Source organism: Dasypus novemcinctus, chromosome 9 (assembly GCF_030445035.2).
Source record: "Dasypus novemcinctus isolate mDasNov1 chromosome 9, mDasNov1.1.hap2, whole genome shotgun sequence".
NCBI classification, from domain to species: domain Eukaryota; kingdom Metazoa; phylum Chordata; class Mammalia; order Cingulata; family Dasypodidae; genus Dasypus; species Dasypus novemcinctus.
Genome location: NC_080681.1, coordinates 122,881,845 through 122,909,205, shown reverse-complemented (window position 1 = coordinate 122,909,205; position 27,361 = coordinate 122,881,845). Strand labels below are relative to the sequence as shown.

The following is a 27,361-nucleotide window of genomic DNA, read 5'->3' as shown; positions in this document are numbered from 1 at the left end:
AAGTTTTCTAGAAATCTAAGCATTTGTTTAAAGGCCCTTATATACTATCAGGAAAAAAAAGTGAGTTTTCATCCCCACAAAAAACAAAACTCTTTTTCCTTTATAAACTGTAATGTCAGCATCAAAATTCTGAGTTTTGAGCTCAAAGTCATGTTTGACTGGAATAGAAAATGCTCCATGATGTCCCACTGCAGTGATGCTACAGGAGCATGTGGGTCCCTTCACCGGATAGTGTCCCAGAACTGCAGCTTGTCAGGGTTTTGAAGAGAGAAAACAAGTCCAAACATTTCATGCACAGGCAGCTGCTTAGAGGCACATCTAGGCTGGCTTCCTATAACAAAGCTGGAGAGCGGCACTGTGTGCTTGCCGGCTGCACCGTGTGTGTGCCTCCCGTCATTAGGAGATTATTAAAATTTGGAGTGTGTTGGCCGGCCTCTCCACTCCACAAGCATCATGCCATAAAAGAGTTTTTCCTTGAAATATGTGTATCTATGGGGAGTAATTAATCATAAAAGCTTAGGGATTTCAGCTCTCTCATCAAAGCATTGAAGCTGAGGAAAGCTGAGCCTAAAAGCTGTGCTGATTACCCGGGGTAACCTGAGACAAAATCTATGGTTGCCGAGAGATCCTTAGCCCCAGTATATTGTGCAATATTATAACTGCCTGATCTTCTCTTCCACTGACAGTGACCAGTTATTCCTCATTTTCTCTCAAAAGCAGCTGGGTTAGAATTTCATTTGCAGAAGGTATTTAGAGCAATTTAGAGACAAATGTCTCTGGTGTTTGCTCGGCACTTCCCCACCGCAGGCTTTGCTGAGCAGTTTTAGTATCAGGAGCTCCATCTAATCTGTTTAATTTTAATAAATCCCTGACTGGGAGAGGGAGAGAAGAAAAGAGAGAGAAACTCTGGACCAAATAATACTTCTTTTGAGTTACTTGGCTAATAATTAACTGTGAAGAAGAAACTGTTTTGTGGAATTATTATTTGTTGCTCCTTTTTTAAAAAATCAATTGATTAATGAATTGATTCTGTAAACAGTGAGTGTCTGCCCTGTGCCAGGCTCTGTTCTAGGCACTGGGGATTTAGCAGAGAACAAAACAGCAAAAAATCACTGCCTTTGTGGAGCTTAAATTCTAATGGGGCAAGGCAGACAATTAACAAATGAAAAAATGAAACTCATAATGTGTTAAATAGCAAGTGCCACAGAGAAGAATAAGGCAGGGAAGGTGGGACTGAGGACTGCTGGGGTAGATGTGGAAATGGGCTGCAGTTTTAAATAGGGCTGTTGGGGAATGCCTGTTTGAGAGAGTAACACCTGAGCGAAGACCTGAAAGAGATGAGTATTTGTTGGTAAAATGGGCTTATTTTCTTTTTGACCCCTAGTTTCGATTGGAATTTTAGGCAGCAGGAACCTTGCTCTAAAACCCTTCTTCTTCTAAAGAGAACCATAGGGGTTTATCCTTGTACTTATACCCAGAATCACTGGAGTTAATCGCCCATCTCCATTATCCTCTAAAATGCTGCTTCAGTCAGTAATTATCCATTTCCGAGTTGAATCCCAGTAGGTTGAAAGTTCTGGCAGGACATTTTCTGGGCAGAGCGTTCCAAGGTTTGATTGGTGCCTGGGGAAGAAAAGCCCCTTCGCGGATTTAAACTTCACTTTTTAAATTTCTGGCTGTTCCTAGGGGTCAGGCTTACATGATCAGCTGGACTTGGCACCATGTGATGAGGATGAGAGAGGAGGGGCTTTTGCAAAGAGGCACGGGTCTGCCCTGACTCCAACAGTAGTGGTGGAAGGGAAGAGTTGGCTGACTAATGGTGGGGGTCGAGGGTCTTGAGGAGAAGGGGCCACGTTTCTAGCATCCTCACTCTTTGTACCTCCCCCGCAGGACTCATTGCAGTGGTGGCTTTGGAGCACTGCTTTGGAAGCACTCTCAGCTACTGTAGTCTTGGCTTTTCCTAGCAAATGTCACTTCAGGGAATTGCAGTGGAGCACTGACTTGAATTATAATCTTGACTTTCTTTTTTTTAATAAACATCTCTTTCCTGAAAAGGCAAATCCAATTTTGTTTTTCTTTTAATATTATTTAATATTTAATATAGAAATTGAGGTCCCTGTAGTGCATGTCAGTTCAGTGGAAAATGAAGGTTACTTTAGGCACATCATCTGAGTTTGTTTTATTGTGAAGCTTCAGCCTGGAGCAGGAACTGTATCCTGCCTTGGTTACTGACAGGCTAAGTTTTGGTGCTCTCTGATTTGGGGAAATAGAGGGGCTGGGGAGGGCTAGTGGGGAGTGAGTGGGATGATAAGGATGGAAAGCTTTACAAGAATCTTTTGTGGGTGGGTTTTTTTTTTTTTTTTTTTTTTTAGATCTCTTGGATGCTTTAAAGTCTGAATATGGAGTCATTAATGAGAAACATGAAGTTATTAGAATCATTTATCATTTTCTTTGAAGTTTGTACTGCCATTTTGTGTAATTTACAACATTTCTTTCTATTATCAAGAGTTTTTTGGATGATAGAGAAAAGCGGCTATTCACCTTTAGAATATTAGAATAAATGTTTTTGTTTTCTTTCCAACCACTTGATTCTGCAGATGACACGTTAGCTGCAGAGTCAGCCACACATGAAGATAATTGGACTGTGTGTGGGGTTTAAGCCCTCATTGAACTGGTCTATATATAGAAGCAGTTCCTGCCAAGCAGGCATCATATCTGGGGCTTTAAGCAGGCTGCAGTCCAGGCGGATAGATTAACTTAAAAGCAGCAAGAGTCAGTCCAGAAAGTTAGAGGTTTGGAAATTGTTGTCAATAGGCTTATATGTTGATTTGACACCCTATCCAACCACAAAATGTAGGCAGCAGTCTGCTTCCAAGCATGTTTGGCAGGCTGATGTAAGGTGGGTAAAAGTGATGCCTTTGTTGGGGAGGCTGGGGAGGGGGAGATGAATGAGGTGGGGGGGCAGAGTCATCTTTTAACTTATTCTAATTCTGGTACACAGAAAGCTTCTAGAACAAAGACAAGCATCATATGCACTTTTCTGTTCAGTACTGCATAGTGGACCTTGTAGTGTTGGCCAACACTTTGGCTTATTCCTCAGGGTATAAAAAGGGGCTTTATACCCCTTATTGTAATAAATAGTCCAGGGGTGAAGAAAACGAAACAAACAAAACTCTGCCACACTTTCTCTTTCTAAAAGGTGAAACGAGATCTTATCTCTCGTCTCTTCCTGGAAGCTGAACCCCCCGGGAACAAAACTGCCTCCCTCCCGGGAAGATCGGGAGGAAGAAACCTGAGGGCTTCAACCTTGGTGGTGGGTAGAGGTGAGGGAATTCTCTCACTGGAGTATCTTAAGGGGGAGTAAATTCCTACACAGATTTCAATTTCACTCTCTTTTATTACTTTTCTTTTTTATCATTTAAGTCCATTTCATGAGGTAGTTTGCATGTCCTTGAATGGAATCTCGTTACCATGAAAGCTTTTTTAGCATTGATTTCATAACAGTCTTAATTTAATAGCTCCGTCATTACTGAGAAGCCCTGGGAGTGAGGCCCTGGCTTTCCAGGTCACTGACCTTTTAATTACAAACCTTGTTCTGATGGCCAGGTTATCGACTGGACAGCTCCCAGCTTATGCCCCCAGGATGAAAATGAAAATAACTGTGTTTCCTCCCCCATCTCCAGGAGAAAAAAAATTGTAACCTCTCGTGTTTCTAAAATTAATTTTCTCCTTCAGCTTTACTTTATTATTAATTCTTTAACATGTCTTAGTGAATCCAGAAGTCCTTTTACGAAGCTTTTTTCCCCTTCTTTTTTCTGGAGATTGGGCCCAGCACACAGCTTTTAGTGGGAGGGAAGGGTGGAGTGGAGACCTTGCCAGCTACGTTCCTTGCTTGGTTACGACTGATTTCCTCATCCCCAGAAATTCCTGTGACAGAGCTGGAAGGAACAGTATTGGCTTTAGGGGGGGACTTTGTTTGCCCCTTCTGAGTCTTTGTTAAGGAGACATGAATTTTGGCATTAAGGTCTAGATTCATTCCTGTGTTAGTTGGAGTAATTGAACCCTATATATCATGAATATTGTTTAAAGATGTCCCCATTCTGAGAAAAGTCAGGGGTTGAATGATTTTTCTTCTCTCTCTTTTAGTCTTAGATGATTGGAGGAAACAAATGCCTGGAGTTCTATCCAGTGATGAGCTTGAACTAGATAGGTTGATTTAGGTTTCTGTTACTGGCTATGAAGAAGGACAGAAAAAGGAGAGAGCACAGAAAGTAGGGTAGCCCGGGACTGCTATGTTTTTTAACACCAGAAGTCCTATGCCCTGGGAAATGCCCCAGTCCTGGGCATGCAGGACAGCTGGTCACCTTAGCAGTAAAAGACTTTTTCAGGAGTGAGAGCAACCAACAGAAACAAAATGAATATGTTTTTGGAACCTGGAAGAAGAAAGCAAAGTAGAAGAGTCCACTAGCAATTAGTTCTTGAGAGTTCAGTTTGCAGCAGCATGGCATCCTTCCTCACATACTTTCTGTTTTCACCCCTGGCCTTGGCCTCATGTAGTCCAGTGCAGAAAGCCTCAGGGGATGAGTGGCTGTGCCCTGCAGGTGAATGAGGAGCTGCTGGTGCAGAGCAGACAGGGCTTTGTGTGGCAGCAGTGCATTTGTTCCTAAGGATGATTGAGCATCTCCATCCATCTGTTGTGAACGGACCATCTTCCTTCCCTGCCAGTCTTGCATCTGCACATCCATTACCTGCTGTTCTGGACCAACCTATTCATCACACTGACTGGTCTCTTCCCCCCTACCCCCATCAATTTTCCTACTCCCCTTGTTATCCAAACTTGTCTTGAACTCCACAGATTTTTTTCAGCATTCAGGATGAGACCTATAGCAGCTAGACAGCTGAACGTCATGGAAGTAGGAGTGCCATACCTTCCCCATTCAGAGGTGGGAACTGGTAACAGTTGCTCCCCTAAGAAGGCTGAGGATCTGGTATGGAGCCAAGTAGGTTCCAACACTTCACCCTAAGATGGAGAGGAAATGGTCCAGGGCAACTTGAGACCAAAATGAACAAAGCTTTTTTTTTGGATTACAGTTACTTTGATGTTTTTCCTGAAAATGAGAAATGATGCCTCTTTTCTTACACTTGTGTGCTTGCAACAATGCTGCAAAGAAAAACAAAGTGATCTTGTCATGCACTTTGGTATTCTTAAAAAATTTTTTTTAATTCTGAAAAGGTAGGACATGTACATGGTTTAAAGAATTCAAACAGTTGAGAGAATATACAGTGAAAAATAAGTTTTCCTCCCATCTTGCTCCTGTTGCCCCACCTATTCTGTTTTCCAGAGGGTACTTACGTATCATTCCAGAGATAGTCTAGCCATATAAAAGCATGTTAATATTTATTCCTGCCTCCACACGAATGCTAATACTTTTAAGCACAAGTAGGAGCATAATTTACACTTTACATTTATTTTTTATTTTATTTTTAATTTTTTTATTAAATTGTCTTTTTTTAAAGATACATAGTACCTTTACATTTGACATTATATCTTGGCAGTCATTCACATCATTTTTCCAGCTTTTTAGGGGCTGCATAATATTCCAATATATGCATGTATTTTTTTTAAATGTCCATCCAAACTTGTGGACTTTTAGGTTTTACACTAACTTGTACTGTTTTAAACAGTGCTGCAAACATGTTTGCTGTAGATTATAATTATAAAGGAATCACAACAGAAAAAAAGACAGTATAACAAATAATAAAAACTTAACAAATATTTGTATTCTGTTTATTGGTTATATGAAAAATGCTTTCTCTAAAAGAATTCTTTTTTTCCTTCATTTTTCAAAGGAATGTGGTTTCATAAATTTAATTTTTAATTCAAAGTAAACATTCAAATAAATGGAAAGTTCAATTTTCTGAATGCTTAAGAAAACTGAAAGTTAGGACTTGGCATTATATTTTCAAATAAAGAGTATAATCTGGTTTTCTTGTGTTGTTATTGGATGTTTTATGGCTTCTAGGACATTGGATAGTCAAACTTTATTTAGTACCTGTTGTGTGCAGAGTATTACATTAGGGCACTTCTTAAGAGAACAATGTAGTACCTATCTTTTATAGTACCGGAAGTCCTTTTGGAAGGAGATGGGAGTGGATGCTGAGTGCTTATCAACTGTGTCCACATACATTTATGAAATACAACAATATTTTAGTTAGAAGTCATCAGAGTAGGCCCAGGGCGAGGGTAGGGTCTACAGCTCACTAGCCTGTGAGCTCCTCAAGGGCAGTGACCATATCTCATTCTTTCCAGTATCCTCAGCACGTGCCATAGCCAGCCTTGTTGAGAGTCTTATGGATGAAGAATAAATGAATGAATGATTAGAATTAGAAGCCACTTAGGAAAATTTTCAAAAGGATCTCTGTTCTTTTTTAATTCTACTTGTTCAACCCTCAGGTACATGTAAAGTAGTTTCAGAGTTGCTAACCTATATGACTTTACTCACTAGAATACAGTGTTTATATGCACTTCCATTTGTCTTTAGGTATACAGTGTTTGGTCAATTTTGGGAAATCCAGGGTTTTTCAAAGTTGTTTATGTCAGAGGAGCTTACTTTTGACCTGGAAATTGAGGGAGGTAATGGTCAGAGATGATAAGAGAAGAGTGAGTGGAAGGGCACTGCTAGTGAGGGGAGGCTCATGCAGACATGTGCCTTTGGTTGGATTGGCCCATGGGACCTGCAGAAAAGAAGAGAGCTGAGGTTAGTGAGATAGGCAGTGAGGAAGGAGCAAGGGTTAGGACTCAGTATTATAAATAATAGTCAGCTGCACTTCTTGAACCATTTGAAACACCATAAAGACTCTTTTTTGAGGAAGTTTATGCCAGGTCTATATTTAAATTGTATTGGTCTGTATTGACCTGAACCAGCTCCACAGAAATTCATGCCAGACTTCACTGTTAAGTGTGCAGGATCCTGTCTGGGATGGTGACAGTAGAGATGGAAATAGAAATGACAACATATTTGTGTGGAGAATTTTATGGTTGACACAACATTCTCACATATACTAGTTAATTTCTTCTTCACTGTAACTTTAGTGACAGTAGGCAGCTTAATAAATATTTGCTAAATGAATCACTACATGATTTAATGAATTTCAAAGGATATATTTTCTCCCATTTTACAGGTAAGGAAATTGAGGCTCAGAGAGATTAGTTTATTCAAGGCTACAGAACATCTGGCAGAGGTAGAACTAGGACCTGTGTCTTCTGACTAGTGTTCTTTCTACTTTACCATGCACTTTCTGGAAAGAAAGGAGCAGAACCACAGACATTACAGAAAAAAAGTAAGCCAGGAAGCGGATTTGACTCAACTGATAAGAGTGTCTGCCTACCATATAGGAGGTCCAGGGTTCAAACCCAGGGCCTCCTGACCCGTGTGGTGAGCTGGCCCACGCGCAGTGCTGATGTGCGCAAGGAGTGCCCTGCCACGCAGGGGAGTCCTCTGTGTAGGGGAGCCCTATGCACAAGGAGTGCTCCCTGCAAGGAGAGCCGCCCCGTGTGGAAAAAAAGCACAGCCTGCCCAGGAGTGATACCACACACATGGAGAGCTGATGCAGCCAGATGATACAACAAAAAGGGGCACAGATTCCCAGTGCTGCTGGCAAGAATGTGAGTGAAACACAGCACACAGCACACACAGCAAATGGACACAGAGAGCAGACAACAGGGGTGGGGGGCAGGGGGACAGGAGGAAGGGGAGAGAAATAAATAAAAAATCTAAAAAAAAAGTAAGCCATGCTCAGGTGTGGCTTGTACATGTGAGGCAGAAGATACAGGACGAAGGTGACACTTGGCTTTTTTTTAAGGTAGCTTTATTTGAATATAATTGAGAGATTAAACTGCACGTATTTATTATCTGCAATTTTTAAAGTTTTGACTTTTGTATACACCCATGAAGCTATCAACCCAAAAGTTTCTGTCTGCCCCTTTGTAAACCTTTTCCCTTTTCCTGCCCACACTGTCCCCACCCCTCATTCCCAGGCAACCAGTCATTTGCCTTCTGTTACTACTTGTTAATTTACATCTTCTAGAACTGTATATAAATGGAGGGAAGCAGTTGTGGCTCAAGTGATAAGGCCTCTGCCTACCATGTGGGAGGACCTGGGTTCGATCCCTGGGGCCTTTTGGTGAAAAAGAAGAGAAAGCATTCCCGTGTGAGCCAAGTGTCTGCGCGGCAAGCCGAGTGCCCACAGGAGTGCCCATGTGGTGAGCCAGTGCCCACATGGCGAGCTGAGTGCCCACATGAGTGCCCGTTATGGTGAGCCAGTGCCTGTGTGGTGAGCCAAGTGCACATGCAGCAAGCCAAGTGCCTGTGCGGTGAGCCAGTGCCTGTACAAGTGAGTCATGCAGCAAGATGATGATGCAACAAAAGAGAGATGAAAGGGAGAGTCAAGGTGAAGCACAGCAGACACCAGGAACTGAGGTGGTGCGATTAACCAGGGAACTGCATCCCACATCAGAGGTCCCCAGGATCGAATCCTGGTGAATCCTAGAGGAAGAAAGACGAGAAGACAAAAAAGAGAACTAGATAGAGAAGATAACATAGGGAATGGACACAGCAAAACAGCAGGGTGGGGGAGGGGGAGGGAAAGGAAAAAAATGGAATTGTATACTTTTTTTTTTTTTGGTCTGGCCTTTTTCATTCAGCATAATTATTTTGAAATTTGTTCATGTTGTTACATGTCTCAGTGTTTCCCTCCTTTTTATTGCTGAATAGTATACTACTGAATGGATATGCCACAATTTTGTTTATCCATTTATCTGTTAATGGACATTTGTGCTGTTAAAAGTTTCTGGCTATTACAAATAAAGCTGCTATGAATATTTGTATTCATAGTATAAGTCTTTGTAGGTACCTATAATTCCTTTTCTCTTAGGTAGATACCTAGTGGTGAAATGGCTCTATCATATGGTAGGTGTGTTTAGCTTTTTAAGAATCTCCCAAACTTTTCAAAAGTGTACCATTTTACATTCTCACCAACTGTGTATGAATGCACAAGGGTTTTGAGCCTGAAAAATGGGAAGATGCAGGTTTCAGATTCATAATTTGTTTCTAGTGATAAACCACATGGCTTTAGGGAAGCAGAAGTGACTCAAGCAATTGGGTGCCCGCCTACCACATGGGAGGTCCTAGTTTTGGTTCCAGGTGCCTCCTAAAGAAGACAAGACAGCAAACTGATGTGAAGGGCTGGTGTGGCAAGCTGACTCAAGCTGACACAATGAACTAATGCAACAAGATGTCGCAACAAGATGATGTAATGAGGAGACATGATGACAGGCACAACAGGCAGGGAGCAGGGGTAGCTCAAGCGATTGGTCACCTGCCTCCCACATGGGAAGTCCCAGGTTTGGTTCCTCATATCTCCTAAAAAGAAGATGAGCACACAATGAACAGACACAGCAAATAGCACAAAAAACGAGTGTGGGGGTGGAAATAAAATAAGTCTTCAAAACAAAACAAAACAAAAAAACCCACTTGGCTTGAGAAACAGTCTTAAGAATGACCTAATGATAGGTCAGGTTTGGAATACTTCAGTTTTGGGAGGCAACAGCACACAGACTCTCAAGCAACATTGCTAGGGTTCCAGCCCAGCTTCGTGACTTTCTAGCTGTGTGGCCCTACTCTACCTCACTGTGCCTTAGTTTCTTTATCTGTAAAATGGAGTTAATGACAATATCTACCTCAAAAGGTTCTTGTAAGAATTAAATGACAATAATATGAAAAGTGCTTAGCTGAGTGACTGGCACATAATTAGGCCTTAATTGACAATTGATGGTGATCAATGGTATATATAGCCTCTTAGAACATATATATATATATAAATATATATATATAGCCTCTTAGAATATATATATATATATATATTTTTTTTTTTTTTTTAGTTTAATTAGGCCAGTAAAAAGAATTTTGGGAAATGGGGGAACAGAACAGAGCTTGTTGAGAAATGGAAGAGAAGGATGGAAGTATACACCAAGATTTGGTGCAGCCTCCTTTAGGCAGAAGGAACCAATATATTCTAAAGGCTGTAGTCAGTTTGTTGTAATATTATGTTAAGAAGATAAATTTGTTGGTGTCATAAAAATTTGTGCAACAGGAACCTCTAGGTATTCTTAGCAGAGAGGGATTTAATACAGGCAGTTAGGAGATTATATACTTATTGTAAGAGCCAGAGGGGTGGACCTAAGGCTGGGCCTCCAGGAATGACTTCAGAATACTGAAGAACTAACTTGTCAGGGGAAGCTGTTACAGTCAGGAAAGTAGGGGATCAGGAGGCTACCACTGGAACTACTCAAGAATACATCCTTGGAGCTATGATCCAGGGATCAGGAAGGCAGTATCAGGAAATCACTACTACTTACTTCTACTACTACTACTACTACTATTACTACTACTACTACTGCTACTGCAAGTGTCTTTTTTTTTTTTTTTTTGAGGTACCGGGAGTCAGGGATTGAACCCAGGACCTCCTATGTGGGAAGCTAGTGCTCAACCACTGAGATTGGCTTCCCTGAGCTGGTTTTTTCATTTGTTTTGCTTGGTGTTTGTTTCTGTTTTTTCAGGAGGTACTGGGAACCAAACCCAGGACCTCCGATTTGGGAGGTGGGAGCTCAACCGCTCAAGGCTCATCTGCTCCCTGCAAAAAAACAGTGATAGGATATTAGAATGTGAAGTCGGCTTCTAACTTTTAACATCCAGGCTGTTGAAGGCTAGAGCTGGATACTTCTAGTGTTTTCTAGTACCTTAGTTGTCAATCTGCTAATGTTTGCAACAATCAAAAGCAGCAAGTACAGGTCCTTTACCTCATTTCCACTTCCCAAATTTTTGAATGCGCTTGTGGAACCTAATTCCCATCAAGAACTTGAGCTGCAAGGGAGTGTGGGAAATGTGGTTTTTAGCATTCCAGCACATTAGGGAGTGCTGGGAATGAATGCTAATTGATATCTGAAGAGTCTATAGAAGGAAAAAGATTCACAAATATAACATTTTCCCCCAAAAAGTGTACAAGCACATTCATATCATGAGTTTCTTTCTTACTGAAGACTTAACTTGGGATTTTCTACCATTTAGATATTCAGCCTGGAAAACGAAGGAAGCAATCATTTTGCTCCAAAGCATGCTAATAAAAAAATTGTCGGCCAAAGAAGAGTTCACATTTTCTTAGTGCTTAAGTAAAGTGTAGTGGCTTATTTGTTAAATCTTAGTATTTCATTCAACATAGATTGTGTGTATGCACATGGGAAGGATACTTTTTAGTTAACTATTTTTGATATTGATTTTGGGAACTAGGCCTTTAGTTGTTTAACAAAAGCTGTAGTGATAAATTTCCAGTTCATCCAAGAGGTAAATATTGATATATTCTCTATCACCACTGGCTTTCTGTGATGATTTTAAGAATGCTTGCCATGCTTTCTGACCTCATTTAGGGATGGGCATTCTCTTAATGAGATCTGTCTGCTAAGGGTAGACAAAGGGAATTTTCACGAAAGGGACTGTGTGAAATGTGGATTTATTGGAAATGCTGGGAAATATTGGAAGTGGGGACTTCTGAAACTCAACATAAGGTATAACATAAGGCAATCTCTTTTGAAAAATATTTTGTGTTGATTGCGTTGTAATTAGATTTTAAAATAACTTTAGTTAGAATTCAGTCATTTGCCAATCCATTGTTATATTCAACAATTTTGAGCCTATGCCTTATAAAAAAATTACCTGCTGCTTCTGTGTGTATATTAGACTATCTGTGTGAAATGTAGGATAGTGTACTTTTATTTTAACTTATTTTAAATAAATTAGGCTTGCTTAGGCTGGTCATTTTTGAGGTAAGTAAAGCTTCTCAGTTAATAGAGTGATGAGACACCTAAGTTTATATTGAAATTGTGCTGAGAATAGAATAACTTAAATTTTCCTTTCCAACACCTTTAAACTGACCTATGTTTGGTTTCCAGAACATTCTGATAGGATCTGGTCTTCTCAGAGCTCACCCCTTGTTTCAGACAGAGGACTTGAGAATGTTCCATTTGCTTACTGTTGATAATTCTTTTAGTTTTAAAGCCCTTCAAAGTAATCTTTCCATAATTAGATTGTTGAGATTGATTTTAATTATATAGTAGTTTTAAATTTTTGTGTAGATTTTCAGTTTGTTAAATGATTTCAAAGGCTTTCATTCATAAAGTTGAAGTTTACTGTATCATGGTATTTCAGGGGAAAAAAATCAAGACCCTCTGTGATAAATTAAATATCACAACGAGGTAAATGTCATCTTTTCAGTGAAGCCTAAAGTGCATAGGAATGGGACTCTCTTCTGCTCTGTTTTTGGCTTCAAGCTGGATTTGTCTTAACTGACAAGGAAAATCTTTTACCACTCACAGTGGTAAATCTGTAAAACTAACGAAGAACAAAACCATACTCTCCTCTGCTTTCTAAGTCACAAACAGAATTGTCAAGTTATTCTATTTGCAGAATTTGTGGTCTTGGCTGGAAGAACACAGGTTGAGTATGAAGAAGAGGCAGTTAAAAAATCAGTTTGGGGGGGGTTTTGGGGACCTCATTTTTTTAATGTAACATTAAAAAAAAAAAGCCTAAAAAAATCAGTTTAACTTAGAAACAGAGATAATTTGAACAGAATATAATTGAAAGAGAGTAAATATGGATCTCCATAATGTCCTCTTTTGAGTCTGTTTCTTTTTTTTTAAAGCTTTATAAGGATATGATGGTGAATAAGACAGACAGGATTCTGGGGTAGAGACAAACTTGCCCAGAATGTGAACAAATAAAATATTTACAGGTTATAAAAAATACTACAAAGAGTAATAAGCAAGGCACTTGACATAGAATATTGTGGTGGGAAGTGGTAGCAGGAGGTTGGGGCTGGTTTGCATTGGGGTGGGGGTGGTCCACAAAGGCCCCACTGATAGGCGGTACTTATGCTGAATTGAGAAAGCTGAGAAGCAGTGGTTATATGAAGAACTAGAGCATCTGGGGCAGAGGGGCCAGCAAGCTCAGAGACCCTAAGGCAGAAGAGGAGTTTGATGTGATAGGAACCCATGGTGGGTCTGTAGTTGTGAGTGAAACGGAGACTGCCAGTTTTCATCTGGAGACACCAATGAAAGGAAAAGTTCTGTTGGCATTTCATGTCCCCAAATCTAGAATTTTTCATTTCCTTTGTGACCAAGATCTATGCACCAAGTGTTCATTGTCTCCTGTCTGCCAAGCACCATGCCAAGTGCAATGAGGATACAAATGGCCTGTGCCCTCAGAGACCGTCTGGTAATGGGACAGTATGAAACTACTAGTAAATATATTTGTTAGCTTTTATAAGCAAGCCTGAGATGATTCGATACAGATTGTATACTAACAACGGGCATGTGTATTTTGCTTTACAGTTTAAAAGCATTCATATACACATTTCCTCATTTAATCTTTATGGTAACCCAAGTTATCCCCTCGAAAAATATACACATGGGCCCAAAGATTTACTGAAGGAGAATTGAGGGGCAGGTCTCCATCCTAACTGAGTTGTTGAATTTCAAAGTATACTCTATGCAAGTAGACTAGGGCTCTCTCCTTGAGGAATTAGATTTTCAGAAATGAAATTTAGAAAGACCATAGAGGTTATTTCATTCAAATCTTTTCATATACATTTCTCTAATTACTATCAGGAATAGAAGATGCCTTTAGTTTTAGTTTTATTTAGTTCTGGAGATTTTCTGCTACCATTGCAGCTCTAACCCAGAGAGTTCATTTTTATGTTAGGGAAGAGGAAGGCTTGGACTTGAAGAGTATGGCTCTGTTAAATAAATGCTGTTGACTTTGTTGTTCTGTATGGATGCTTTTATCAGGACAATAAAGGGTAAATAGGGTGATCTCTGCTCCTGTGGAGAGGTCGAATGGTTACATTACACAGTCTTCTAGAGCATCTTGCAGCAAATACATGGGTTATATTAAAAATTGCAATCATATCATTTTTTATAGTAAATTGCTGACCTTATGCAGTAGAATCAGCTTTATTAAATTTCGCCAAAAATGCGTTTATAATTCTGCCATACACACATGATATTCATGTCCTTGCTGTCCATGAGGAAATGTCCCTTTTTATGATGTTAAACAAATTAAATCGACTTTCTCCTGAGCTGCCGTGCCTCACCTTTAAGATCCATTCTCAAGAGTCGAACCTCCACAAAGCAGAGCACATTTCCATTAGCTTGGCTGTCATTACGCAGAGAACTGGAGAGTCTGGGTGCATTAGTGAGCCTTGGCCCAGCAGCACAGATTTGGCTTTGAGATTATTTAGAGGTGGCTCCAGGGCAGTTAATGTATATCACGCATACAGCCTGAACTCTAACAAGACCTTACTGTAATTACTGTTTGTTTTGGGGAAATGGTAGATATTTGTTTAGAAGGATTTCATGTGAACCAAGAGTTTACAGGTACAGTTAGTTCTCAGCTATTCGCTTATGAATGATTCATCAGAAAAGTTTCATTTTAAACTCGTTTTCCCTTCTTTGTGTGTCTGCTCCCCTTCCAAGCAGTATGGTATCAGGTATGCAAACTAAATTTATGTTAGCCTAACAAAAACACAATCCAGAAGTTATTATACATACTTACATGTAAATTTAAAAGATTATCTGGTTTTTAGGATAATTTGCTCTGAATTTGTTCTCATTTTTTCATATGTCTGTTATATTAACTGTTTATGTGTTTGTATAACTTTCTAGTTCCCAGGCAGCTTAGCACATAGAGGCAGTAAGATACAGTGAAAAAAATCCTTCCCTCCCTTCTTCCCTCCCTCCCTTCTTTCACTAATCATTTATTCAATGCCCCTTTCCTTCATGTCCCAGCATTTGTGCTTAGTACTGAAAATACAAAGATGAGATTTAATATTTGTAGTCAAGAGTGGGGTTACGCAATATGTAAGCAGGTGTGAAAGTGGGTGTCAACTATTAGAGGCACTATAATAGTTGTATCCATGGAGGTACGCAGAGGAGGGTGATCAGTTTTGTGAGGAGGACTGGGGGGAAGGGTTACAAAAAAAGCCTCTTCCTCAAGGAGATCCCCTCTTTTGGAGGCCTTGGAAAGCATTCATTGGCTTTAGTTTAGATGATGGGAACATAGTTTCAGAGGCAAAAAAAATTGTGTGGAAGGTCAGGAAACATGTTGGTAAGTTGGAAAGGTGGGCAGGAATCAGCTAATGGAAGACTACATTTGAGTTACACAAGAGTTTGGATTTTTATTATGTGGAGAGAAGGGAAGTCTTTGAACAGTTTTATGTGGAATACTAATGTTATCATATTTGTGTTTCAGAAAGCTCTCTGTGAAGGTCGGGTAGCCAATTAGGAGTTTACTGCAATAATTCAGGTGAGAAATGATGGATAAACGAGGCAGTTGTGGAGAGGGAGAGGATGGATTTGGGAGAGTGAGGAAGAAGAATCTTTGGGAATTGGTAGCTGAATGGATGCAAGGCATAAAGAGAAGGGAGTCTAGGGTTACTTGTCCAGACTTTTGGCTCGAGTGCCTAGGTACTTATGCTAGTGCCATTTGCCAAGATAGGGAGCTGGAACAGAGAATAACAGAAGAATGAAAGCACTCTGGGCCAGCAGTCAGAGATGATGCAAGGGAAAAAGGCTGGAAGGCAAGCATTGGGGACTCCTGTAATGTGGCTAGTTATTATGTACCACACTCAGTCTGTGTCGCTGTCAGACACAAAGACATGGAGTGTAGGTCTCCTGGTTTTCATAGTTGCTTCAATAGGGGGACTATTAGGCTTTTTCTTTGCATACAGATCTTGTTAAGTGGTTTCACTGAAATTTGAGACTCTGAAGAAAGATGGCATTTGTGAACCAAACGTTATTTTATTTGGAAATATTTTCTCAGGGAGAAGCCTTGACACTCTGCCTTGCCTGGTGGAGGCTGTTTTCCGACCAGAGAGAGAGGGTCCCACTGAATCTTTAGGACTGTGATCATAGTGGGCTACTATTCCCACCTTCCACTGAAAACTCATCTTCCAGAAGGCTCCTCTCTCTACCTGTCAGCTGCTTTTTCTTTGCTTTTCTCTGAGTTTATCCGTCTATGTCATTTTTTGTATGTGTGTACTTTCACTGATTTTCTTGTGACAGTAAAGTGGCTTTGCTGATCTGGCTTCAGTAATTTGCAGGACCTTCCTTCACACTCATGTCACACGATGATTACGATGATCTGACCTTGTTTGTGCCTTGGTTTTCTGGTAGCAAATGGACTTTTTGATATCTTTACTCTTACAAATTGATGGAGTCAGAGGTGTTTAAAAGGTGTAGCACTGAGGTGGAAAGCCGAAAGGTCAGAAGCTCCAAAAGGAATGAGGATGAAAAAGATGATCAGTACATTAAATGACTCCTTAGTAGATCCCAGAGCACAGTGCAGAGTCAGTGGACTTCATGATACTAATTTCCAGGTCACCTTCCAGAGGAGTGGAAAAGAACATTTTTCACTTCTTCAAGCTGCTCCTCTTTTGCTGGTCTGGCTCTATCTCAGAGATTTCTGGGTAACCTTGCCGCTGAGTTGAGGTCTTTCTTTCAGAGGACTACTGGTGGGTCTCAGCTCAGATCTAATGCCTGGGGCAGATGGCCTTGTTTGGGTAGGTGAATTATGAGCTGCAGTTTTGAAAAGGATATAGGTTGTAGACTTTTTAAAAAAGTATATCTGAAAGTGAATTTCTTCTCTGTAGACATCTTGCTCATCTTCTCTTGTCTTGCCTTCCACTGGAAAATAGCTCCTTTGCTTGATTTGAGTCTGTTGTAAAGCCTAGGCTGGACATCTCTGCAACTCACTCTTCTCTTCCGTTATTGAAACTAAAGCAGGACTGACACCCCATCCCCTAGCTTAAACTTGACTCGTACTGTTTCTGTGTTTAAGACAGCCATAATCACTGTGGTATGATTCTCTTTCACCATTTAAAAAAAATAGTGGTTTGGAATTTAGTACTGTTATTCACTCACTTCTAGTATCTCCTCAGGGTATTGGCCTGAAGAGCCTTTCTCTTTCCTTTCTTCTCTGTATACATGGTGGGGCAAAGAATTGGGAAAAATATGGAGGAAAATGTTAAAAATGATTTGCAGTGTAAAATAAGACAGGGAAAATTTAATGTTTAAGGAAACCCATAAAAAGCACCTCTCATTACAGTAATTAAATGTCAGCATTTAACCTATCAGAATGCTCTGTATGTGTGAGAGACAAGCTGAGGAGCTATGTGCTTGAAATTATAGCTCTAATCCTTGGGGAAGAGAATAGTTAAATAATTTGTTTTTGAGGTGTGAGAGCAGAGCCAGGGAAGGAGAGTCCAAGGGGGAGGGAAGGTGCATGCGCCTGCGCCCATGAGGGTGAGGGGCCACAGTGGCTGTGTTTACCACGAATATCCCTGGAGGTCGCTATTTATCAGCACCTGTGTGCTGTCAAGAAGAACACAAGCTGCTGTTGCCTGTTCATTAGGTTTTCAAAAGAGTCCAGGCCTCACCTGTGGCTGGGCATTGCATCATAATGCTAGAACTTGCTTCATTTTGGCCCTCTGGGACACAGGAATAGACTTGAGAGACAGGAAGAGACATAAGGAGAAAGACAGGCACAAGAATTAGGGAAGAAAGAAATCAGAATAATTTTGAAGAATGGGCACAGCAGAGGCTCTATGGGACAAAGCTTTCCATCTTACTAGGCTGGCACCAGATAGACGTTCTGCAGAGCTCTGGCCAAAGGGACAGGTGCCCTGCCCCATGGCCTGGCTCCTTCTGGGCCACATGCAGTGTTTGGATTTGTGTGGATGACAGGGATTCACGTTGGGTCCTGTCTGCCCCTCCAGTGGCACACCTTTGCTTTCTGTACTCCTGGCAGGAATTTGTGTCCTTGTTAATGCTCTGCCCTCTGGAAGCTGCTCCTTTTCTCCCTCAGTATTCAGGGAGCTTGGCAGCTGCTATTAGAATGCCACAGGAGGGTCTGACACTTGACAAAGAGGCTCCATGCCATGCATATCTATCCCTGGACCCTTCACCAGGGGATGAGCTCTTAGGGCCCTGAGAAGGGGGGTGTGATACACGGGTGTTCTTTTTAGGCTCATAGTCTCTTTCACAGTCTCCGTGAGAGCATAAAGGTTTCTATTATACTAATAAGGATCCCTGGGGACTCTGGTTACGTTTGATAATCGTCCCCTTGGAGGGCCAGAGGCTGTCGGTGTGCGCTGACCTCATCCTGGGGGAGTGCTGATGAAACTCTGGCTCTGCCTTACCACCTCAGCACTGCGCCTGATGTGGGGGGTTAGGGGAAAAGGTTGCCATGGTGTTTCTTCTACTGCTCCATCATTATCAGGCTTGCTTGTCTTTGGGGCATTTCATCAAAACTTCTTTAATTTTTTCTTAAGAACTTTAAAGAGCTGATGAGCCCGACGGAAAATTTTCTTTAATAATTTAGTACAGCAACACCTTTCACAAATACCAGCTAATTAATCCTCAGAGCACCCTAGGGACAGCAGAGGGTATGATCATGGCACTGGTGTTTTTTATCCCCATTTCATAGGCTGAGAGACCGAGGCCCCTGGAAGAATCTGTGATTAGGGCCAAAGGAAGTGCAGTTAGGCATCTCTGCCTTTCTTTCAGCCTCTGTTGGAACTGTTGGGTGCCGCCTTCATGCTGTTCAGCAAATCAGCCTGAGTTTTGACTCCCTGTCTCCATACCCCCCCCACCCTTGGCAGTATATATTGACTATAACTTCATGTCCATCAGTACAGATTTCTACCATCAATTTTAATAGCTGCCTGGTATTCTGTTGGGAGTATATACCATAATTTTACCCAGTCTGCTTGGTGAACATATAGGTTCTTTTCATGTTTCACTGTTACAACAACTCTTCTTTAAACACACTTGAGAAATATTTTCCTACTTGTGTGTGATTGCCTTTTTAAGGTAATAACCTCAGAGTTGGAAATGCTAGGTTAAAGAAAGTGTACTTGTTTTCATTTTAATCTTCATTGCTGAACTGCCCTTTAAAAAGATTATACCAGTTACACCTTCACTACCAGTGCATCAGTGCTCTTGAGCTGAAGTTTTAAATTTCAGTCTAGTCAATTGTGTCCTCTTTTATAGTTTTTTTTTCGGTTAGGCATAGAAAGCCCTTCCACCATAACAGCATGGAAATATTCACCTACTCCTTTTCTTATATGGTTTTAGTTTTCTTTCATGAAATTTATTTTGTTGTTACCAAGTGGGAGTATAGCTTTATTTTTTTCCTAGTGACCAGATGATTGTTCCCATGGCATTTCTTGAACAATTTCTTTCCCCACTCACTTGAAATGCCATCTTTACAATATACTAATTTTTTTTTTTTTTTGAAGTACCAGCCAGTGCTCAACCACTGAGCCACATTGACTTCCCTGAGTTGGTTTTTTTGTTTGTTTTGCTTGTTGTGGGAGTTGGACACTCAACTGCTTGAGCCACATCTGTTCTTGAATATACTAAATTCTTAAATGTACTGTAATCAGGGCCTTTCTGTTCTTATCCACTGAAATACCTTCTGTTGTTATGCTAATGCTACAATGTTTTTGTTATTATAGATTTATTATACTTTTATTGTTAGTATAAGGTGTACTGTCTTGTTAATGTTCTTTTTTTAAAAAAATATTCCTTGCTTTTCTGGCTTGTAATATGCTTCTCAAGGCAGTTTAGAATAACATTTCTCTTTTTTTCCTGATCCCTACACCTGCCAATCAAAAGCTAAAATGAAATTCCTTTGAAATTTTTATTATAATTACCTTCAACCTATAAATTTGTTCAGAAAGAATGTAAAATCTCTCCATTCATGAATGTGGTGCATCTTTCAAGTAACATATGTTCCTCATTGATGAATTTTTATACAGTTCCTGCACATTTTCTTTAATTCTAAGTATTTTTTATTTATTGTTGTTGCTATGGGATCTTTATTTCCATTACACTTTCAAATTGATTTTTGCTAATATTTTAGGAAGTCTACTGATTGCTGTGCTTTTAAAATTGTCTTATTGCGCTTTTTTTTTATTAAGGTTTATTTTTTATTTATTTCTCTCCCCTTGCTCCCCCAACCCCTCTCAACCCCCCCCTCCCCATTGTCTGCTCTCTGTGTCCATTTGCTGTGTGTTCTTCTGTGACGACTTCTGTCCTTATCAGCAGCACTGGGAATCTGTGTTTCTTTTTGTTGCGTAATCTTGTTGTGTCAGCTCTCTGTGTGTGTGGTGCCATTCTTGGGCAGGCTGCACTTTCTTTCATGCTGGGTTGCTCTCCTTACAGGGCGCATTTCTTGCGTGTGGGGCTCGCCTACATGGGGGACACCCCTGCATGGCAGGGCACTCCTTGCGTGCATCAGCACTGCACATGGGCCAGCTCTACACGGGTCAAGGAGGCCGGGGGTTTGAACTGCGGACCTCCCATGTGGTAGGCAGATGCCCTGTCCATTGGGCCAAGTCCGCTTCCCTGTACTCTTTTTAATAGTCCTAATTGTTTTTAATATGTTTTCTTAGATTTTCTCAACAGCATACAATTTGAAAATAATATTTTTCCCTTTCCAATGTTATATGACTTTATTACTCTTTTAGCTAGGCCTTCCAGAATAGCATTAATTAAAGAGCAATATTCAAGGAGAGTCTTAGTCTAGAGTCTTAGAGCATTGCTCCTCAAACTTTAGTCTGCGTCAGAATCATGTGGAGGGCTTGTTAAAAACACAAATTGGTAGGCTTGAAGGCAAGAGTTTCTGATTCAGGTAGTCTGCGGTAAAGCCTGAGAATTTGTATTTCTAACAAGTTTCCTGAGAATTTGCCTGAAAATTTGCATTTCTAACAAGTGATGCTGCTAGTGGTGGTCAGGGGACCATACTTTGAGAATCATCACTCTCAAGCTTCACCTTTAAGGCCAGCTGTGGACCTGGCATCTTCAGGTGGAGGGAATTATATTTTTAATCCTAATTTACTGAGAGTTAAAAAAAAAAAAAGCAAAAATGTAGAGAATGTAGAGAATAAAAAAACAAATTGACAAAACCAAAAGTTCATTATTTGAAAAGATAAATAAAATCGACAAACCTTTAGCTAGCCTGACAGAGCAAAAAAGAGAGAAGATGCAAATAGCTAAAATTAGAAATTAAAGGGGAGCATTACTACTGATCTTATAGAAATAAGGATTATAAGAAAATACTATGAACAATTATATACCAACAAAATTAGATAATGTAGATGAAATGGACAAGTTCCTAGGAACAAAATTATCAAAACTGATTCAAGAAGAAATAAAAATCTCTACAGATCTATCTATATCAAGGATTCTTAACCTTAACCTTTCCACAGAAACCTTTGCCAGTCAGTGAAAACCATAGACCCTTACTAAGTCCAAACTATATACTGTATATTATTTAATAAATATATCACACCCACACCACCTTGTCCCCACAAGAATAATGTTTTTTTGAATTTCAGTTCAAGTTCATGGACCCCTTGTTAAGAACCCCTCATCTATACCAAATAAAGGAATTGAATCAATAATCAAAAACCTCCTATCAATGAAAAGTCCAGAACCCGATGGCTTCACTGGTGAATTCTGTCAAGCATTTAAAGAAGAATTAATGTCATTCCTTCTCAAACTCCTCCAAAATATTGAAGAGGCAGCATTTCCTTCCTTGATACCAAAGCCAGGTGAAGATATCACAAGAAAAGAAAATTAAAGACCAATATCCTATATGAATATAGATCCAAAAATCCTCAACAAAATACTAGCAAACCAAACCCAGCAACATATTAAAAGGAGTATACCTCATGACCAAGTGTGATTTCAACATAAGAAAATCAATGTAATACACTACCTTAATTGAACAAAGTAAAAATTACACATGATCATATCAAGTGACCCAGAAAGGACACCACTGCTATTCAACATAGTACTGGAAGTTCTAACCAGAGCAATTAAGCAAGAAAAGGAAATAAAAGGCATCAAAATTGGAAAGGAGGAAGTGAGACTATCTCTATTTGCAGATGACACAGTCCCACGTATATGTAAAATATTTCAAAGATCCCACAAGAAAACTACTCAATCTAGCAAATGAATTCAGCAAAGTTGCAGGGTACAAGACCCGAACACAAAAATCGGTTGTGTTTCTATACATCATCAGTGAACAATCTGAAATAGAAATTAAGAAACCAATTCCATTTACAATAGCATCTAAAAGAATAAAATAATCTGGGAATAAATTTAACCAAGGAAGTGAAAAACTTATACACTAAAAACTACAAAACACTGCTGAAAGAAATTAAAGAAGACTTAACTAAATGGCACGACATCTAATGTTCAGGGTTGGAAGACTTAATATTTTTAAGATATCAGTACTACTCAAAGTGATCTACAGATTCAATGTAATCCCTATCAAAATTCCAGCAGCCTTTTTTTTTTTCAGAAATGGAAAAGCCAAAAATCCAATTAATATGGAGCTGCAAGGAACCCCACCAAATCTGAAAAAGAATAAAGTTGGAGGATGAAAAATTCCTAATTTCAAAACTTTCTACAAAGCTACTGCAATCAAAATTGTCTGCTACTGTCATAAGGATAGACATAGATCTGTGGAATAGAATTGAGAGTCCAGAAAGAAACCTGCATATCTAATAGCCAACTGGTTTTCGATATGGGTGCCCAGTCTATTCAATGGGGAAAGAATGGTCTCTTCAACAAATGATTCTGGGAATACACTGTGACCATATGAAAAAAAAAAACAAACAACTGCTTACCTCAGACCATATACAAAAGTTAACTTAAAATTGATTTAAGGACCTAAATATAAGAGCTAAAACCATAAAACTCTTAGAAGAAAACAGGAGAAAAATCTCCACAATCTTGGATTTGGCAATAGATTCTTACACTTTACACCAAAAGCATGAGCAACAAAATAAAAAATAGATAAATTAGACTTTATCAAAATTTAAAACTTTGGTGCATGAAAGGACATTATTAAGAATGTGAAAAGACAGCTAACAGAATGGGAGAACATAGTTGCAAAACATATATCTGATAAGGGCTCAATATCCAGAATATAAAAGGACTCCTACACCTCAACAGCAAAAAGACAAAAAACCCAATTAAGAAATGGACAAAGAACTTGAAAGACATTTCTCCAAAGAAAAGAGAAAAATTACCAGTAAGCATGTGAAAAGATGCTCAACATCATTAGTCATTTGGGAAATGCAAATCAAAACCACAGTGAGATACCATTTCACACCCACTAGGGTGATTATTATTAAAATGATGGACAATTAAAATGTTGACAAGGATGCGGAGAAGTTGGGACCTTCATATGTTGCTGGTGGGATGGAAAATGCAACAGCCACTGTGGAAAAAGTTTGGTAGTTCTTCAGAAAGTTAAATAGAATTGCCGTGTGACCCTTCAATCCTATTTCTCTGTGTATACTTAAAAGAATGAAAACAGGGACTCAAACAGATAATCGTACACCAGTGTTCACAGTAGCCAAAATATGGAAACATTTCAAGTGTCTGTCAACAGATGAATGGTTAAGTAAAATGCGGTAGATCCATACAATAGAATATTGTTCAGCCACAGATGGAATGAAGTGTTGATACAGGTTCCAATTTATATGAATCCTGAAAACATTATGCTGAGTGAAATACGCCATGCACAAGAAGTCAAATGTTACATGATTCCACTTACATGAAATATCTAGAAGAAGCAAATTCATATAAACTTAAAGTAGATTAGAGATTACCAGGGGCAGTGGGTGAGGGATATGGGGAGTTAGTGCTTAATAGGTGTAGAGTTTCTGTTTGGAGTGAAGAATATGTTTTGGTAATGGAGGGTGGTAATGGTAGCACAGCATTGTGAATGTAATTAATATCAATGAATTGTAGAGTTAAAATGGGAAATTTTATGGTATATATAGCCACAATTAAAAAAAATAAGAATGGATGTTTCCAACTTATCATTTATTTACCTTTCAGCATCCCTCAGAATCTTAGGACTTTTCGTTTTGAACTATTGATGTGATGTATTATATTAATATATTAACTAATAATAAGTTTTACATGCAATCCCAGAGTAAGTACTACTTAGAATCGTATATTATTATTTACTGTGTAACAGATTTATTTGAAGTATTTTATATGGTAATTTTGCTTCTGAACTTACGTATTTTTTATTTATTTTTAAAAGATACACAGATCACACAAAATACTTCTGAATTTATAAGTGTGATTAGTTAATACATTGTAGTGGGCTGATTTTTGTCAAGTTTTTCTGTCAGGATTCTGTAAACCCTCTTCACCTTTTTCTATGCTCCAAGATGAGGGGAAAGAATTTGCTGCCTGTCTGTGTATAAAATGGGAATTATCTGCTTCTTGAATTATTTGAAAGAATTCACTTGTATAACCATTTGTCCTATTTTGGGAGCTTATTCTCTATCTTTTCAGTTTCTTTCACTCTATTCACATTTTCTGCTTCTCTGAGGATCAATTTTGGAAGTTTGTATTTTCCTGGAAAAGCATCCATTTCAACATCAACAGGCTTTTTAGTTTTTTTGGATTGAATTGTACTTAGGGCACTCTTAAAATTTTATTTCCATATGTGCATGTATATTTGTCTTCTTATTCCTTTTTTCTGTATGTATGTGTTCTCTCTCTCGGATTTTTTTTTCCCCTTGACACAACCCGTTGAGCCTGCCAGTGCTTTCCATTTTTATTGTTTTCCCAGAGAGTTTGTTCTTTGCTTTATTTATCAATCAGTTTTAATTTTCTGTTTTTTTGGAGCAGTAATTTCTACTTTTATTTTGATTTTTGTTCTCAATCTTACTTTGAAATTTTAATTTGTAATCTACATATTAGTGTTAGGTCAGTAATTATTATTTAGCACCTATTATAGGCTAGGTTCTGGAATACAGGAACAAAATAAAGCCCCTGTTTTCATAGAGTTTATTTTCTAGTAGGGGAAAACAAAAATGTTAAAAAATGGTAAGTACATAAGAGAGATACAGTCGAGATAAGAGAATCAAAATTGTCAGGAGTTGACACTCGACAACTTATTTCCTTTTTTTTTTTTAAAGATTTATTTTTTATTTATCCCCCCGCCCCCACCAGTTTTCTGCTCTCTGTCTATTCGCTGTGTGTTCTTCTGTGACTGCTTCTGTCCTTATCAGCGGCACCTGGAGTCTGTGTTTTCTTTTGTTGCGTCATCTTGTTGTGTCAGCTCTCCCGTGTGTGCGGCACCATTCTTGGGCAGGCTGCACTTTCTTTCGTGCTGGGCGACTCTCCTTACGGGGTGCACTCCTTGAGCAGGGGGCTCCCCTATGCGGGGGACACCCCTGCATGGCATGGCATTCCTTGCACGCACCAGCACTGTGTGTGGGCCAGCTCCTTACGGGTCAAGGAGGCCCAGGGTTTGAACCACAGACCTCTCATGTGGTAAGCAGACACCCTATCCATTGGGCCAAGTCCTCTTCCCCTTATTTGTTTTCATGAGTATTTTATTAGGAATTTGGAAGAGGGAGAACAGCTGGGCTAGTTTTCTCCCATTTTAATCTCAGCTTGAATTTTCAGATGTGAGAAATTATTATGATATTTTAAATAATAGATAGATATGGCAGTTTTATTCTTTACAGCCTGATTTTCCCCCCTCCATCTTTTTACTTAAAACAGTTTCAAATTTACAGAGAAATTAAATAGTACAGTGAACACCCGGATAGCCTTTATCCAATTTCTCAGTTAACGTCTTGCCACATTTGCTTTATCTTTTTGTTGCTCTCACTCTCTTTCTACTTACAGAAACACTCATGCATATACACACACACTTACACACACACACACAGGCTTTTTTTCCTGACCATTTGAAATTGCAGATATTGTGACCCTTCATTCCTCATTTCTTCAGCATGTATCTCCTAAAATAATGTATTCTCCCATTTAACAACACTGCATTATCCCACCCAAGAAAATTAATACTAATTCCATAAGATAACCTAAAAATGTTCTTTATTTTAATTTCCCCAGTTGTCCTGAAATTTCTTTTATAATCATCTATCCAGGGGACAACCTAAGGTACCTGCTATGTCTCTTTAGCTGGAACTGTCTTCTTGCCTTTTTTTGGTTTTACATGTCATTAAAAAATTTTTTTAAGAGTTCAGGTCAGTTTTATAGAAAATCACACATTCAAGATTTCTTCTTGGTAAGATTAAAATTGAACATTTTTGGCAAGTAATCTTATGTACTTATTACTGCATTACATCAGAAAGTGAGACATGTCAGGTTTTTCCACTCTTAATGATGCTAACTTGATAGTTCATTTAATGAGGTGACTACCAGATCTCTCCATTGTAAAGGTATATTTCCCTCTTTGTAATTAATAGGTTATCTGAGAAGGGATTCTTTGAGATCATGTATTCTCATTATTCAGCAACCTTTCACCCAGTGGTTTTAGTATCCATTGAATATCCTTGCCTCAATCGACTATTTCTTTGGGATTTTTAAAATTGTGATTTTTCTAATTCTGTTTTTTTCCCCTCTCTTTCTCTATTTTTCTCTCCCCCATTCTTCTTTCTTTTTATTGTGGTAAAATATATCTTAACATAAAATTCACCGCTTTAACCATTTTTGATTGTACAATTCAGTGGCATTAATTACATCCACTGTGTTGTCCAACTATCACCACTATTTCCAAAACTCTCTCATCACCCCAAACAGAAATGCTGAACTTATTTAGCACTAACTCATCATTACCTACTCCTCTGGCCCCAGGTAAATAACCTCTAATCTACTTTCAGTCTCTGTGAATTTGCTTATTCTAGATATTTCATGTAAGTGAGATCCTATTAATAGAACAGTTGTCCTTTTGTCAGGTTTTTATCATTCTGCATAATGTTTTCAAGTTTCATCCATGTTGGAACATGTATAAGCACTTCATTCCTCTTTATGAGCATTGTGTACAAGTATCTATTTGAATCTTTCATTTCTTCTGGGTATATCCTGGGAAGTAGGATTGCTAGGTCATGTGTAATTCTATTGAACTTCCTGAAGAACCACTGAACAGATTTCCACAGCTGCTGCACTTGTGTACATTCTTGCCAGCAGTGTACGAGGGTTCCTGTTTCTCCACATCGTCTCTGACACGTATTATTTGAAATTGTGGTTTTGATTTGCATTTCCCTAATGACTAATGATGTTGAACATCCTTTCTTGCGCTTATTGGCAATTTGTATACTTTTTTTGGAAAAATTACTAATCAGGTCCTTTTTCCATTTATAAAAATCAGGTTGTTTCTGTTTTTATTTTTGAGTTGTAAAT

General features: G+C 39.1%; 1 protein-coding gene across 2 annotated transcripts in view; it reads left to right on the top strand.

Annotated features, from left to right (window-relative positions):
• PEX14 (peroxisomal biogenesis factor 14) overlaps positions 1–27,361 on the top strand; it is a 178,607-nt gene that overhangs the window by 51,105 nt on the left and 100,141 nt on the right. The window lies entirely within an intron of this gene.